Source organism: Pseudophryne corroboree, unplaced genomic scaffold (assembly GCF_028390025.1).
Source record: "Pseudophryne corroboree isolate aPseCor3 unplaced genomic scaffold, aPseCor3.hap2 scaffold_734, whole genome shotgun sequence".
Lineage (NCBI taxonomy): Eukaryota > Metazoa > Chordata > Amphibia > Anura > Myobatrachidae > Pseudophryne > Pseudophryne corroboree.
In genome coordinates, this window is record NW_026970315.1 from 174,062 (window position 1) to 189,973 (window position 15,912).

At 46.0% G+C, this 15,912-nt stretch overlaps 11 non-coding genes across 11 annotated transcripts; all 11 read left to right on the forward strand.

Moving 5' to 3' along the window:
- Positions 1-8,083: 8,083 nt before the first annotated feature.
- On the forward strand, positions 8,084-8,248 carry LOC135040148 (U1 spliceosomal RNA). The gene has a single exon (XR_010234090.1). It is a non-coding gene; the product is annotated as a U1 spliceosomal RNA (small nuclear RNA).
- A 152-nt stretch (positions 8,249-8,400) lies between these two features.
- On the forward strand, positions 8,401-8,563 carry LOC135040163 (U1 spliceosomal RNA). The gene has a single exon (XR_010234105.1). It is a non-coding gene; the product is annotated as a U1 spliceosomal RNA (small nuclear RNA).
- A 670-nt stretch (positions 8,564-9,233) lies between these two features.
- On the forward strand, positions 9,234-9,397 carry LOC135040223 (U1 spliceosomal RNA). The gene has a single exon (XR_010234157.1). It is a non-coding gene; the product is annotated as a U1 spliceosomal RNA (small nuclear RNA).
- A 152-nt stretch (positions 9,398-9,549) lies between these two features.
- On the forward strand, positions 9,550-9,712 carry LOC135040173 (U1 spliceosomal RNA). The gene has a single exon (XR_010234113.1). It is a non-coding gene; the product is annotated as a U1 spliceosomal RNA (small nuclear RNA).
- A 671-nt stretch (positions 9,713-10,383) lies between these two features.
- Positions 10,384-10,547, forward strand: LOC135040231 (U1 spliceosomal RNA). The gene has a single exon (XR_010234165.1). It is a non-coding gene; the product is annotated as a U1 spliceosomal RNA (small nuclear RNA).
- Positions 10,548-10,699: 152 nt separating this feature from the next.
- On the forward strand, positions 10,700-10,862 carry LOC135040189 (U1 spliceosomal RNA). Its single transcript, XR_010234125.1, has one exon. It is a non-coding gene; the product is annotated as a U1 spliceosomal RNA (small nuclear RNA).
- Positions 10,863-13,456: 2,594 nt separating this feature from the next.
- Positions 13,457-13,620, forward strand: LOC135040200 (U1 spliceosomal RNA). Its single transcript, XR_010234134.1, has one exon. It is a non-coding gene; the product is annotated as a U1 spliceosomal RNA (small nuclear RNA).
- A 152-nt stretch (positions 13,621-13,772) lies between these two features.
- Positions 13,773-13,935, forward strand: LOC135040186 (U1 spliceosomal RNA). The gene has a single exon (XR_010234122.1). It is a non-coding gene; the product is annotated as a U1 spliceosomal RNA (small nuclear RNA).
- A 660-nt stretch (positions 13,936-14,595) lies between these two features.
- Positions 14,596-14,759, forward strand: LOC135040202 (U1 spliceosomal RNA). Its single transcript, XR_010234136.1, has one exon. It is a non-coding gene; the product is annotated as a U1 spliceosomal RNA (small nuclear RNA).
- Positions 14,760-14,911: 152 nt separating this feature from the next.
- LOC135040168 (U1 spliceosomal RNA) lies at positions 14,912-15,074 on the forward strand. The gene has a single exon (XR_010234109.1). It is a non-coding gene; the product is annotated as a U1 spliceosomal RNA (small nuclear RNA).
- Positions 15,075-15,748: 674 nt separating this feature from the next.
- LOC135040227 (U1 spliceosomal RNA) lies at positions 15,749-15,912 on the forward strand. The gene has a single exon (XR_010234161.1). It is a non-coding gene; the product is annotated as a U1 spliceosomal RNA (small nuclear RNA).

Consider the following 15,912-nt stretch of genomic DNA (forward strand, 5'->3'; position numbering starts at 1 on the left):
GACTGCCTTTAATACCCACTCAGGGCATTATGAATATTTGGTGATGCCTTTTGGGCTCTGTAATGCCCCGGCAGTCTTCCAGGATTTCATGAATGATGTGCTCAGGGAATATTTGGATAGATTCTTAGTTGTATACTTAGATGACATCCTAATCTTCTCCCATTCCCTGGAGGAACATCGGAAGCATGTACGCTTAGTCCTCCAGAAACTCAGAGACCACCGGCTTGGGGCGAAGCTGGAGAAGTGCGAATTTGAAGTTCAGCAAATCGCATTTCTAGGATATATTATCTCCCCAGAAGGTTTCCAAATGGAGGGTTCCAAGGTACAGGCAGTCCTGGATTGGGTGCAGCCCACTAGTTTGAAGGCGCTTCAGCGTTTCCTGGGCTTTGCGAATTTTTATAGACGATTTATCGCTGGATTTTCGTCTATAGTGGCGCCCTTGGTGGCACTCACTAAGAAAGGGGCGGATGTTGCTCACTGGTCTTGTGAGGCTAAAGCGGCTTTTGCCCGTCTCAAAAGGGCATTTGTTTCGGCCAAGGTGCTGCGACACCCAGATCCAGAGCGTCCTTTTGTGGTGGAGGTGGATGCCTCTGAGATGGGTATTGGGGCAGTGCTTTCTCAGATGGGAGTGTCTGATAATCGCCTTCATCCCTGTGCTTACTTTTCCCGTAAATTTTCGCCTGCCGAGATGAATTATGACGTGGGTAACCGGGAATTGTTGGCTATTAAGGATGCACTCGAGGAGTGGAGACACTGGCTTGAGGGGGCTAAGTTTGTGGTCTCAATTCTCACTGACCATAAGAATCTGGCATATTTAGAGTCAGCGAAGCGTCTCAATGCCAGGCAGGCACGATGGGCTTTGTTTTTTGCTCGCTTTAATTTTTTGATAACATATCGCCCTGGGTCAAAAAACATCAAGGCTGATACGCTCTCGCGGAGTTTTGCTCCAATCCAGGAGACCACCGAGGAGCCGTTGCCCATTGTTTCCCCATCATGTATTAAAGTGGGCATTACCCAGGACCTCTTATCATTAGTCCTTAGAGCACAGGAGCAGGCTCCTCCAGACCTTCCGGTAGGTCTTTTGTTTGTGCCTCCTAGGTTAAGACAGCGAGTGTTCCTGGAATTTCATGCCAAGAAGTCGGCAGGTCACCCGGGTATTGCCAGAACTCGGGAGTTGCTATCTAGGGCGGTGTGGTGGCCCTCGGTGGCTAAGGATGTGGATCAGTGGGTTCGGGCATGTGACATCTGTGCCCGAAATAAGACTCCTAGAGGGGTTCCTGTTGGCCCATTACATCCACTCTCTATCCCATCTAAGCCATGGACCCACATTTCAATGGATTTTGTGGTGGACTTGCCCAAATCCTTGGGGATGACAGCCATCTGGGTTGTCGTTGACAGGTTTTCGAAGATGGCGCACTTCGTTCCACTGGTTGGGCTGCCATCAGCCAGACGCCTGTCTGAATTATTTATGCTGCATGTTGTGCGTCTCCACGGGTTGCCACTTGATGTGGTCTCTGACCGCGGATCCCAGTTTGTGGCCAAATTCTGAAGGGCATTTTGTTCCGATCTCCAGATTTCTGTCAGCTTGTCGTCAGGCTACCATCCACAGTCTAATGGGCAGACTGAAAGGGTGAACCAGTCCTTGGAGCAGTTCCTCAGGTGTTATGTCTCCAAGTGTCAGACTGACTGGGTTGCTCATCTGTCCATGGCGGAGTTTGCCTATAACAACGCGGCTCACTCTGCTACAGGGATCTCTCCCTTCCTTTGTGTGTATGGGCATCATCCTAAGGCCAATTCTTTTGACCCCCTGGACTCCACGCCTGGTGGTTCCTCTGTGGTTTCGGTCCTTAGAGGTATTTGGCGGAAAGTGAAGAAAGCCCTTGTGTCTGTGTCATTAGTGACCAAAAGGGTTTTTGATAAGCGGAAAAGACCCTGCAGCTTCAAATTAGGAGACTTCGTCTGGTTGTCTACCAAGAATTTGAAGTTGAGACAGCCATCTCATAAGTTAGGGCCCCGGTTCATCGGCCCTTATAAGATCACCAGGGTTATCAATCCGGTGGCATTTCAGTTAGATCTGCCCCGTTCTTTGGGTATCAATAAAACATTTCATTGTTCCCTTTTAAAACGGGCGATTAGTAATCCTTCTTCCAGTGGAAGACCTTCCCCTCTTCTGATACGTGGCCAGAGGGAGTTTGTTGTTGAAAGGATTCTTGACTCCAAGGTGGTTCGGGGTCGGCTGTCATTTTTGGTGCACTGGAAGGGGTATGGCCCGGAGGAGCGGTCATGGGTGCGCAGTTGTGATCTTCATGCCCCCAGACTGATACGCTCTTTCTTCTCGCAGTTCCCCGATAAACCCGGTGGTAGGGGTTCTTTGACCCCTCGTCAGAGGGGGGGTACTGTTAGGGTCTCCTGCCCTGTGCTGCCACGTCGTCATGGCAACCGGGAGACAAGTGCTAGTGGAGTAACCTAAGCGCAGCTGATACTCCGGTTCGGGTCTTTTGCTGTGCAGTGGTTATAGGCTCTGTGCACGGCAGGGGATCCGGTGCTGGTTTTTGTGCTCACAGTCTGTGAGGTCTGAGTGGGGCGTGGACAGCACCTGCTTTATAAGGCCTCTTTTCAGGGTAAGCAGATGCTGCTGAATCTCTGTTGGTTAGTCAGTTCATGAAAGTTAGCCAGTACTGTGTAGCTTTGTATTTGTTTGTTGCTTACTGCAAATAGGCCTGGGGATTTGGTATTACACTCTGCCAATCCAGACCTAGCAGTAAGACTGGAGTCAGTCGTTTAGCTTGCTGGGGTTCTGTTATTACTCTGTGAACTTAGCAAGTTTGCGGCTGTATTCTAACACTTGCCTGTCTAATCCTGTCTCACTGTGCTAGGTGTCAGGGGTCAGTTTAGTGGCAGTAAGCTTAAACCTGTGCACTGCAAGTGAGAATCAGGATTGTGGAGGCTCTCCTTGTGTCTATCATTCCATCTCTGACCAAGGAGTTTACTGCCACACCCGTTGGTAACCCTTTAGGGTTTTGCTGTTGCCCTTAGCAACAGCATTTCGGGTTCTCTACGTATTAAAACACAACATCTTGCTTTTTACATCTGAGCAGTTCTAATACAAGGGAGATACCCAGTTCCTTAGCCTCTGGGCTTCTCTGTTCACTGTGTGTGTATTTTGTTACCCTATCACCTTCTGTGTACGTTATGTCATATTCCCCAGTTTGTATGTGAGTCCATTTGTTTTGCATAACAGTTCAAACACCAGTACATTCCTGCAGACACTGGAGTGCATAACAGTTCTGACACTAGTACTTTCCTGCAGGCACTGGTGTGCATAACACATGCTGCCTGGATGACTACACTGTGCAAATTAAATCACGGAGCCAGTTGGTTTGTGGGTGGCTCTGGTGACTGGGTGGTTGGGTGGGTGGTGTGTCGGAGGTGGAGCACATGCAAATGATTGTGTATCATCCAGCTAGTGAGAGAGAAAACTCATGCAGGAGTGTGCCTGCTTGTCAGTGGGTTATGCACCTTGCCAGACGTCAAATCTACATAGAGCAGCTGGAGGGGACAAGAGCAGGTTTGCAAAATATAGATAGAAGAGCATATATGCTGGCACATTCTCCATGATTGTGTCAGCTTATGTTTTGGTGCACTGCACTTTCCTCCACTAAGTTTTAGCCATTTTTGTTAAGCTCAAGTGTAGTTGCTTCTCGGCCTTTTGGCTGTGATCTTGTATCGTGGTTGAAGGGTCTGCTGGAGGGAGGGATTGTTTTCTTCATTGGCGAAAGACCAAAGATATTCCAGGATGGAAGGCTTGGGAACACTATCCGTTTTTCAGTTGTGGAAGAGCACAGAGGTTGGATTGGACTACATTCTATAGTAAAGGATACCTTTCTATTTATTGCCCCTCCCCTTATATGTGTCTGTGTTACCATAAAGCTTCGGTCTTGTGATTCCCTCACCCTCTTACACTCCACACACATAGCCTTATTAACTGTTGTATTATTGTATAGTTTAAATGTATAGTGCAGTTCATGATTTATAGTGTAGGCTGGCCTGTGCTGTAGTTCTTGAACTGTACTATACCGACAGCATTTGTATTGTGTTTTGGCTGTGCTGCAACACAGTACTTATGTGTGTAATGTTTATGTATGTTGTTTTGCTTCTTTATGTCAATAAAGACTGCTTTTTCAATCCAATATCTGAAAACAATCAATGTTTATCTTTGATGGCAATAGAAGTAGTATGATATTTGCTGCTTCTGAAAGGCAATATCTGATATGTCCCCTATCTGGGAACCATATATTAAATGGCTTTTCAGAAAAGGGAGATGGTAGAAGAGCTTTCAGTACTTGTTGGACCGATGCACATTTCCTATTCTAGCCTCCAAAAACAGATTCAGTTGCATTTTCCAGTGTGTTTTAAATGCGCCTTTGCAAATGTCTTACATCGACAAACTTATTTAGTACTATTTTGCAAATAGGGTTACATTGTTGCAACATTGTGTTCCCTAATTGCTTGATTTTTTAAATGCAACAATTGATAAAGACACCTGATAACTGCTCTGTGGAGTCTTATTTTGCGTCTACTTCTTATCTACATTTAATTCCCTACCTCTAATCAAGGCATTTTTAAATGCTGGGGGCTGCCAGGACGTGAGGCCTACCTAGACTTTAGATCTGAATTTGAATGTACTTGTGAACTAACTTAATTTCCTACTTCTAAATTCATTCCTAAATTCACTACTTACATGAATCCTGTAGTTGGGCATTTTGGGACTTCGATTGTGGGCATTGTTTTGTGTCCAGACCAGCAGCAGGTGGTGTGCATTTGCTGGAAAGGCATCGAAGACCTCCGATATGCTGCATCTCCTGATGTGTGTCTACCTCAAGTGGCTGTCAGCAAATGCCTGCTAGATACCCCATTCCAAGCTGATTGTGACATCACGGAACATGCATCATAGAACAGGCATGCTAGAACATGTGTCTTCAACCTGCGACCCTCCAGCTGCTGTGGAACTACACATCCCAGCATGCCCTGCCTCAGTTTTAGCATACCTTAATAGCAAAACTGTGGCAGGGCATGCTGGGATGTGTAGTTTCACAGCAGCTGGAGGGCCACAGGATGAAGACCCATGTGCTAGAGCCAAGCCGCAGGTACATTGAATGCTAGCAAGCTGAATGTTTAAATCCTTTTTGTTCCGCAGCATTCCAATGCGGAAGATTCCATGGAACCAGAGATTATTCCATTGAGAAGGACATGCTGCCTGGATGACTGCACTGTGCAAATTAAGTCACGGAGCCAGTTGGCTTGTGGGTGGCTCTGGTGACTGGGTGGTTGGGTGGGCGGTGTGTCGGAGGTGGAGCACATGCAAATGAATGTGTATCATCCAGCTAGTGAGAGTGAAAACTCATGCAGGAGTGTGCCTGCTTGTCAGTGGGTTATGCACCTTGCCAGACGTCAAATCTACATGGAGCAGCTGGAGGGGACAAGAGCAGGTTTGCAAAATATAGATAGAAGAGCATATATGCTGGCGCATTCTCCATGATTGTGTAAGCTTATGTTTTGGTGCACTGCACTTTCCTCCACTAAGTTTTAGCTATTTTGGTTAAACGCAAGTGTAGTTGCTTCTCGCCATTTTGGCTGTGATCTTGTATCGTGGTTGAAGAGTCTGCTGGAAGGATTGTTTTCTTCATTGGCGAGAGAAGATATTCCAGGATGGAAGGCTTGGGAACACTATCCGTTTTTAAGTTGTGGAAGAGTTGAAAGACCGGATTGGACTACATTCTATAGTAAAGGATATCTTTGTATTTATTAATCCTCCCTTTATATGTGTCTGTCTTTCAATAAAGCTTCGGGCTTGTGATTCCCTCACCCTCTTACACTCCACACCCATAACCTTATTAACTGTTGTATTATTGTATTGTTTAAATGTATAGTGCAGTTCATGATTTATAGTGTAGGCTGGCCTGTGCTGTAGTTCTTGAACTGTACTATACCGACAGCATTTGTATTGTGTTTTATCTGTGCTGCAACACAGTACTTATGTGTGTAATGTTTATGTATGTTTTTTTGCTTCTTTATGTCAATAAAGACTGCTTTTTCAATCCAATATCTGAAAACAATCAATGTTTATCTTTGATGGCAATAGAAGTGGTATGATATTTGCTGCTTTTGAAAGGCAATATCTGATATGTCCCCTATCTGGGAACCATATATTAAATGGCTTTTCAGAAAAGGGAGATGGTAGAAGAGCTTTCAGTACTTGTAGGACCGATGCACATTTCCTATTCTAGCCTCCAAAAACAGATTCAGTTGCATTTTCCAGCGTGTTTTGGATGCGCCTTTGCAAATGTCTTACATCGACTAACTTATTCAGTACTATTTTGCAAATAGGGTTACATTGTTGCAAAATTGTGTTCCCTAATTGCTTGATTTTTTAAATGCAACAATTGATAAAGACACCTGATAACTGCTCTGTGGAGTCTTATTTTGTGTCTACTTTTTATCTACATTTAATTCTCTACCTCTAATCAAGGCATTTTTAAGTGCTGGGGGCTGCCAGGACGTGAGGCCTACCTAGACTTTAGATCTGAATTTGAATGTACTTGTGAACTAACTTAATTTCCTACTTCTAAATTCATTCCTAAATTCACTACTTACATGAATCCTGTAGTTGGGCATTTTGGGACTTCGATTGTGGGCATTGTTTTGTGTCCAGACCAGCAGCAGGTGGTGTGCATTTGCTGGAAAGGCATCGAAGACCTCCGATATGCTGCATCTCCTGGTGTGTGTCTCCCTCAAGTGGCTGTCAGCAAATGCCTGCTAGACACCCCATTCCAAGCTGATTGTGACATCACGGTACATGCATCATAGAACAGGCATGCTAGAACATGGGTCTTCAACCTGCGACCCTCCAGCTGCTGTGGAACTACACATCCCAGCATGCCCTGCCTCAGTTTTAGCATACCTTAATAGCAAAACTGTGGCAGGGCATGCTGGGATGTGTAGTTTCACAGCAGCTGGAGGGCCACAGGATGAAGACCCATGTGCTAAAGCCAAGCCGCAGGTACATTGAATGCTAGCAAGCTGAATATTTAAATCCTTTTTATTCCGCAGCATTCCAATGTGGAAGATTCCATGGAACCAGAGATCCTTCCATTGAGAAGGACATGCTGCCTGGATGACTACACTGGGCAAATTAAATCACGGAGCCAGTTGGCTTGTGGGTGGCTCTGGTCACTGGGTGGTTGGGTGGGTGGTGTGTCGGAGGTGGAGCACATGCAAATGATTGTGTATCATCCAGCTAGTGAGAGAGAAAACTCATGCAGGAGTGTGCCTGCTTGTCAGTGGGTTATGCACCTTTCCAGACGTCAAATCTACATGGAGCAGCTGGAGAGGACAAGAGCAGGTTTGCAAAATATAGACAGAAGAGCTCTCCAGCTTAGTTTGCTGTCTGTTTCCACTTCTCTTTTCTTGAGCCGCTCCCTTCTATGCCCTTGCGCACTATCCTGACTTCTCCTCCTGTCTGCTTACTTTGTGCCTTCCAATGCACAATGCAAACTACAGGTAGTGCTGCAGGGCCCACAAACTTTTACTTGCATTACAGAGCAGCTCTGGAGCTGTTACAGTGCCAAGCTGCTGCAAGAAATCAGCTTGAATGCTTCAGGGGCTGGGGCATTGCCAACATGAGCCCCACACCGAAGGAGGGTGGGGGTGTTTAATGCGAACTAAGGGTCATCCAAGCGCCGCAAAAGGCCGCCATTCCCTGCATACCCCTTTTCTCTTTTCATATGCAGATGAGGGTTCCAGCCAACTTTGGCCCACTGCTTGGATGACATCACTGTATGCAAATCCGTCTTCTGCAGACCTTCCCCCAGGAATGCTTGTACTAGTTGTTGCATTTGGTTTGTTGTTTGGGGGTGCTTCAGTATTAGGCAGCCTTCTGCCCTCCCATGTTCATCTGAAAATATGTGTTCTCCCTGCAGTTGTTGTCCCCAGATGAGAGTTCCCTTGTGCTGCCTCAGTTGAATCTCCTTTACTTGACAGAGATGTGCCTGAGCAGCGGCCCTCCCCAGCCCTATCCCAAATCATACTTATTTTGCATAGGAGATATCATGGTAATGAAGACTGTTATCCCAGGGTGAGGTTCATTCATTGCATTCTGGGTATGCTGACCCCTGTGATTTCCCCAAATGTGGGAAACTCGACTTCATTATTTGTGGTAGTGGGGGGACTGTGTTTGTGCTTTCCTCTGGTCAGCTCTGGTAAAAGTCAGATTTCTTTGTCTCAGATCTTCCTCTAGCCTTGTTCTTCTTTCGAGAGTTCCCTTGTGCTGACTCAGTTGGATCTCCTTCACTTGACAGGGAAGTGCCCGAGCAGCGACCCTACCCAGCTCTAGCCCAACTCCTACTTACCTGCCAGGTGAGATACTATGATCATGAAGGTGCTTCTCCCAGGGCAAGGCTCACCCATTGCACTCTGGGTGTGCTGCTCTTGCGATTTCCCCAAATGTGGGAAACTTGACTGCATAATTTGTGTTTCCCCTGGTCGGCTCTCGTATAATTCAGATCTCTTTGTCTCAGGTCTCTCTCCAGCCTAGTTTGCTGTCTGTCTCCACTTCTCTTTTCTTGAGCCGCTCCCTTCTATGCCCTTGTGCACTATTATGACCTCTCCTGTCTGCTTACTTTGTGCCTTCCAACGTCAATGCAAACTACAGGTAGTGCTGCAGGGCCCACACCCTTTTACATGCTTTACAGAGCAGCTCTGGAGCTGTTACAGTGCCCAGCTGCTGCAAGAAATCAGCTTGAATGCTTCAGGGGCAGGGGCATAGCCAACATGAGCCCCACACCGAAGGAGGGTGGAGGTGTTTAATGTGAATTAGGGGTCATCCAAGCGCCGCAAAAGGCCGCCATGCCCTGCACATCCCTTTTTTCTTTTCATATGCAGACGAGGGTTGAAGCCAACTTTGACACACTGCTTGGATGACATCACCATATGCAAATCCATCTGCTGCAGGCCTTCCCCCAGGAATGCTTGCACTAGTTGTTGCATTTGGTTTGTTGTTTGGGGGTGCTTCAGTATTAGGCAGCCTTCTGCCCTCCCATGTTCATCTGAAAATATGTGTTCTCCCTGCAGTTGTTGTCCCCAGATGAGAGTTCCCTTGTGCTGCCTCAGTTGACTCTCCTTTACTTGACAGAGATGTGCCTGAGCAGCGGCCCTCCCCAGCTCTATCCCAAATCATACTTATTTTGCATAGGAGATACCATGGTCATGAAGATTGTTCTCCCAGGTTGAGGTTCATTCATTGCATTCTGGGTATGCTGACCCCTGTGATTTCCCCAAATGTGGGAAACTTGACTGCATTATTTGTGGTAGTGGGGGACTGTGTTTGTGCTTTCCTCTGGTCAGCTCTGGTAAAAGTCAGATTTCTTTGTCTCAGATCTTCCTCTAGCCTTGTTCTTCTTTCGAGAGTTCCCTTGTGCTGCCTCAGTTGGATCTCCTTCACTTGACAGGGGGGTGCCCGAGCAGCGACCCTCCCCAGCTCTAGCCCAACTCCTACTTACCTGCCAGGTGAGATACTATGATCATGTAGGTGCTTCTCCCAGGGCAAGGCTCACCCATCGCACTCTGGGTGTGCTGCCCCTGTGATTTCCCCAAATGTGGGAAACTTGACTGCATAATTTGTGTTTCCCCTGGTCGGCTCTCGTATTATTCAGATGTCTTTGTCTCAGGTCTCTCTCCAGCCTAGTTTGCTGTCTGTTTCCACTTCTCTTTTCTTGAGCCGCTCCCTTCTATGCCCTTGCACACTATCCTGACTTCTCCCGTCTGCTTACTTTGTGCCTTCCAACGCACAATGCGAACTACAGGTAGTGCTGCAGGGCCCACACCCTTTTACTTGCCTTACAGAGCAGCTCTGGAGCTGTTACAGTGCCCAGCTGCTGCAAGAAATCAGCTTAAATGCTTCAGGGGCTGGGGCATAGCCAACATGAGCCCCACACCGAAGGAGGGTGGAGGTGTTTAATGCGAACTAGGGGTCATCCAAGCGCCGCAAAAGGCCGCCATGCCCTGCACGCCCCTCTTCTCTATTCATATGCAGATGAGGGTTAAAGCCAACTTTGACCCACTGCTTGGATGACATCACCATATGCAAATCCATCTGCTGCAGGCCTTCCCCCAGGAATGCTTGCACTAGTTGTTGCATTTGGTTTGTTGTTTGGGGGTGCTTCAGTATTAGGCAGCCTTCTGCCCTCCCATGTTCATCTGAAAATATGTGTTCTCCCTGCAGTTGTTGTCCCCAGATGAGAGTTCCCTTGTGCTGCCTCAGTTGAATCTCCTTTACTTGACAGAGATGTGCCTGAGCAGCGGCCCTCCCCAGCTCTATCCCAAATCATACTTATTTTGCATAGGAGATATCATGGTCATGAAGATTGTTTTCCCAGGGTGAGGTTCATTCATTGCATTCTGGGTATGCTGACCCCTGTGATTTCCCCAAATGTGGGAAACTGGACTGCATTATTTGTGGTAGTGAGGGACTGTGTTTGTGCTTTCCTCTGGTCAGCTCTGGTAAAAGTCAGATTTCTTTGTCTCAGATCTTCCTCTAGCCTTGTTCTTCTTTCGAGAGTTTCCTTGTGCTGCCTCAGTTGGATCTCCTTCACTTGACAGGGGGGTGCCTGAGCAGCGACCCTCCCCAGCTCTAGCCCAGCTCCTACTTACCTACCAGGTGAGATACTATGATCATGAAGGTGCTTCTCCCAGGGCAAGGCTCACCCATTGCACTCTGGGTGTGCTACTCCTGCGGTTTCCCCAAATGTTGGACACTTGACTGCATAATTTGTGTTTCACCTGGTCGGCTCTCGTATAATTCAGATCTCTTTGTCTCAGGTCTCTCTCCAGCCTAATTTGCAGTCTGTTTCCACTTCTCTTTTCTTGAGTTGCTCCCTTCTATGCCCTTGCGCACTATCCTGACTTCTCCCGTCTGCTTACTTTGTGCCTTCCAACGCACAATGCAAACTACAGGTAGTGCTGCAGGGCCCACACCATTTTACTTGCCTTACAGAGCAGCTCTGGAGCTGTTACAGTGCCCAGCTGCTGCAAGAAATCAGCTTGAATGCTTCAGGGGCTGGGGCATAGCCATCATGAGCCCCACACCGAAGGAGGATGGAGGTGTTTAATGCGAACTAGGGGTCATCCAAGCACCGCAAAAGGCCGCCATGCCCTGCATGCCAATTTTATCTTTTCATATGCAGACGAGGGTTGAAGCCAACTTTGACCCACTGCTTGGATGACATCACCATATGCAAATCCATCTGCTGCAGGCCTTCCCCCAGGAATGCTTGCACTAGTTGTTGCATTTGGTTTGTTGTTTGGGGGTGCTTCAGTATTAGGCAGCCTTCTGCCCTCCCATGTTCATCTGAAAATATGTGTTCTCCCTGCAGTTGTTGTCCCCAGATGAGAGTTCCCTTGTGCTGCCTCAGTTGAATCTCCTTTACTTGACAAGGGAGGCATTTTGGATTTTTTCTTTGGGTACCCTTACACCTGATGGTCTGAATGAGAGCATCGAACTGAACAACATTGGCAGTCTCTGAAGATTTTATCTATTGATTTACCTAATATATTATTTATTGAATATCCATTTATTGTATGTTTAATAAATAAACAAAATTATTAGAAGTAGCTATTTTGGAAACAGCTTTCCTCTTAGGATGAAACTGTATAATCCTGTTGTGTGTGTTCCTTTAACGTTCTTTAGTAAAATCCACTAGTAATGATGAACATCAGATTTCTTCCTCCATCCTCTTTTTACACTTTCTCTTGGTTCTATATATATATATTTTTTTTTCTATTTTTATTTTTTCCCCCCTCCCTGTTTTAAATTTTAAAATCTTTAAATATTTAAATCTTCGAATCCTTAAATTGTCTGTTTAATATTTATTTTTTCTTCAATTCTTTTTGTTGTTTAAACAGCAATGTAATTATTCCAGGGGTTAAGATAATGAAATATAGAAATAATATTAACAAAAATTAAAGGTAAAAATGAATTGATAGAATGATCCCATTAAAAGTAAATAAATAATATGGATGTTAAGCTGAGCGGGTTGGATTCGAACATGGGACTAGCTGCATAGAGTGCAGGTGATGTTTCCCCTGCGCCACAAGAACTGCTTTAGTAGTGGCATGGATTTATGTTACCCTAAAAGGTTTTATATAAGTAAATGGGGATCCTTAGTGCTGAGTCTCTGAATTATGTATATGTGATTATAGATATGAGGTATTGATTGAAAGATTATAGGTTAATCTGTATATAGATTATATATTTTCTGTTATTTTTTAAACCACCTTGTTGCTTATTTTATTATTATTTTTAATCACCATGTTGCTTATTTTTATATTATGAAATGCCTTTATATGTGCAATTGCAATTAGAAAGTTGTTCCATATGTGAGTCATTACATGTATGCATCCAATTAGTACATGTATGTATCCAATCAACTAATTAGTAATGCTATTGGTCCGGTGCATTTTAAAAAGAGCCTGCTAGGCTGCTGATGTATCCTCTGACGAAACCGCTCTTGGATAACAGCGGAGAAACGCGTAAGAAAGGTGATTACCGGACACTCTGATTGCTGAGATATAAGCCCGTTCATAAACGAGATACATCACGGCGGACGTCTGATGTAAAGACAGCGGTGAAGGGGAAAAAGCAATTTGAGACCGAGCAAAAGGAGGTCTCTACCCCACGGCAGGGAGAAATATCCCGACCGCGAGTGCCAATAAGATCCAGCCACGGTTAACGGGGGTCGTAGCATACCGCTGTGTTTCACCAACCATCACAGCGCTCTCCCCCTGTTTTCTTTCATTACTCACGTGAGTTACATATGAACTTTAACTGCAGTAAATAAGAGGCGTTGGTTACAACTGTTGCTGTTCATCCACAAGAAGGAATTTAATGTATCAATTACAATTGGAAAGTAACGATTAAATTACAACAGCTGTATCCAGGAGGATTTTTTGGACACTTTAATAAACATTCCGTTGTCATCAAGGGCAATATGAAATAGATCCTGATTACATTTAGATATGGATAGTGGTGCCTATATATGTTGACTCCATTGTATTTTATTGAATGTGGGTTTCTTCTGTCTATATATATTTTTTAAAAATAAAGAGCTTGTATATTTTATTTTTTGCGCTCCCTTGATAACAAGTGTGATTATCTTTAAAATTTGGTTTATTATTGGTAGAACAGTACTACCTATGGGAGCAGCATTTTATAATATATGGTGAAAATTAATAGATGTATAAAGATTAAATAAGCAACAAATTGGTGAAATAGATAAGTTTTGATAGGAGCGCTGGGTTCTATATATATATATTGACATTTGGTTATATATATGTATAGACTTTATAAATTCTTGACAGAGATGTGCCTGAGCAGCGGCCCTCCCCAGCCCTATCCCAAATCAGACTTATTTTGCATAGGAGATACCATGGTCATGAAGATTGTTCTCCCAGGGTGAGGTTCATTCATTGCATTCTGGGTATGCTGACCCCTGTGATTTCCCCAAATGTGGGAAACTCGACTGCATTATTTGTGGTAGTGGGGGACTGTGTTTGTGCTTTCCTCTGGTCAGCTCTGGTAAAAGTCAGATTTATTTGTCTCAGATCTTCCTCTAGCCTTGTTCTTCTTTCGAGAGTTTCCATGTGCTGCCTCAGTTGGATCTCCTTCACTTGACAGGGGGGTGCCCGAGCAGCGACCCTCCCCAGCTCTAGCCCAACTCCTACTTACCTGCCAGGTGAGATACTATGATCATGAAGGTGCTTCTCCCAGGGCAAGGCTCACCCATTGCACTCTGGGTGTGCTGCTCCTGCGGTTTCCCCAAATGTTAGACACTTGACTGCATAATTTGTGTTTCCCCTGGTCGGCTCTCGTATAATTCAGATCTCTTTGTCTCAGGTCTCTCTCCAGCCTAGTTTGCTGTCTGTTTCCACTATTCTTTTCTTGAGTTGCTCCCTTCTATGCCCTTGCGCACTATCCTGACTTCTCCCGTCTGCTTACTTTGTGCCTTCCAACGCACAATGCAAACTACAGGTAGTGCTGCAGGGCCCACACCCTTTTACTTGCCTTACAGAGCAGCTCTGGAGCTGTTACAGTGCCAGCTGCTGCAAGAAATCAGCTTGAATGCTTCAGGGGCTGGGGCAAAGCCCCACACAGAAGGAGGGTAGAGGTGTTTAATGCGAACTAGGGGTCATCCAAGCGCCGCAAAAGGCCGCCATGCCCTGCACGCCCCTTTTTTCTTTTCCTACGCAGACGAGGGATGAAGCCAACTTTGACCCACTGCTTGGATGACATCACCATATGCAAATCCATCTGCTGCAGGCCTTCCCCCAGGAATGCTTGCACTAGTTGTTGCATTTGGTTTGTTGTTTGGGGGTGCTTCAGTATTAGGCAGCCTTCTGCCCTCCCATGTTCATCTGAAAATATGTGTTCTCCCTGCAGTTGTTGTCCCCAGATGAGAGTTCCCTTGTGCTGCCTCAGTTGAATCTCCTTTACTTGACAGAGATGTGCCTGAGCAGCGGCCCTCCCCAGCCCTATCCCAAGTCATACTTATTTTGCATAGGAGATACCATGGTCATGAAGATTGTTCTCCCAGGGTGAGGTTCATTCATTGCATTCTGGGTATGCTGACCCCTATGATTTCCCCAAATGTGGGAAACTCGACTGCATTATTTGTGGTAGTGGGGGACTGTGTTTGTTCTTTCCTCTGGTCAGCTCTTATAAAAGTCAGATTTATTTGTCTCAGATCTTCCTCTAGCCTTGTTCTTCTATCGAGAGTTTCCTTGTGCTGCCTCAGTTGGATCTACTTCACTTGACAGGGGGGTGCCCGAGCAGCGACCCTCCCCAGCTCTATCCCAAATCCTACTTACCTGCCAGGTGAGATACTATGATCATGAAGGTGCTTCTCCCAGGGCAAGTCTCACCCATTGCACTCTGGGTGTGCTGCTCCTGCGATTTCCCCAAATGTGGGAAACTTGACTGCATAATTTGTGTTTCCCCTGGTCGGCTCTCGTATAATTCAGATCTCTTTGTCTCAGGTCTCTCTCCAGCCTAGTTTGCTGTCTGTTTCCACTTCTTTTTTCTTGAGCCCCTCCCTTCTATACCCTTGTGCACTATCCTGACTTCTCCTCCCGTCTGCTTACTTTGTGCCTTACAATGCACAATGCAAACTACAGGTAGTGCTGCAGGGCCCACACCCTTTTACTTGCCTTACAGAGCAGCTCTGGAGCTGTTACAGTGCCCAGCTGCTGCAAGAAATCAGCTTGAATGCTTCAGGGGCTGGGGCATGGCCAACATGAGCCCCACACAGAAGGAGGGTGGGGGTATTTAATGCGAACTAGGGGTCACCCAAGCGCCGCAAAAGGCCGCCATGCCCTGCATACCCCTTTTCTCTTTTCATATGCAGATGAGGGTTCCAGCCAACTTTGGCCCACTGCTTGGATGACATCACCGTATGCAAATCCATCTTCTGCAGACCTTCCCCCAGGAATGCTTGTACTAGTTGTTGCATTTGGTTTGTTGTTTGGGGGTGCTTCAGTATTAGGCAGCCTTCTGCCCTCCCATGTTCATCTGAAAAAATGTGTTCTCCCTGCAGTTGTTGTCCCCAGATGAGAGTTCCCTTGTGCTGCCTCAGTTGAATCTCCTTTACTTGACAGAGATGTGCCTGAGCAGCGGCCCTCCCCAGCCCTATCCCAAATCATACTTATTTTGCATAGGAGATACCATGGTCATGAAGATTGTTCTCCCAGGGTGAGGTTCATTCATTGCATTCTGGGTATGCTGACCCCTGTGATTTCCCCAAATGTGGGAAACTTGACTGCATTATTTGTGGTAGTGAGTGACTGTGTTTGTGCTTTCCTCTG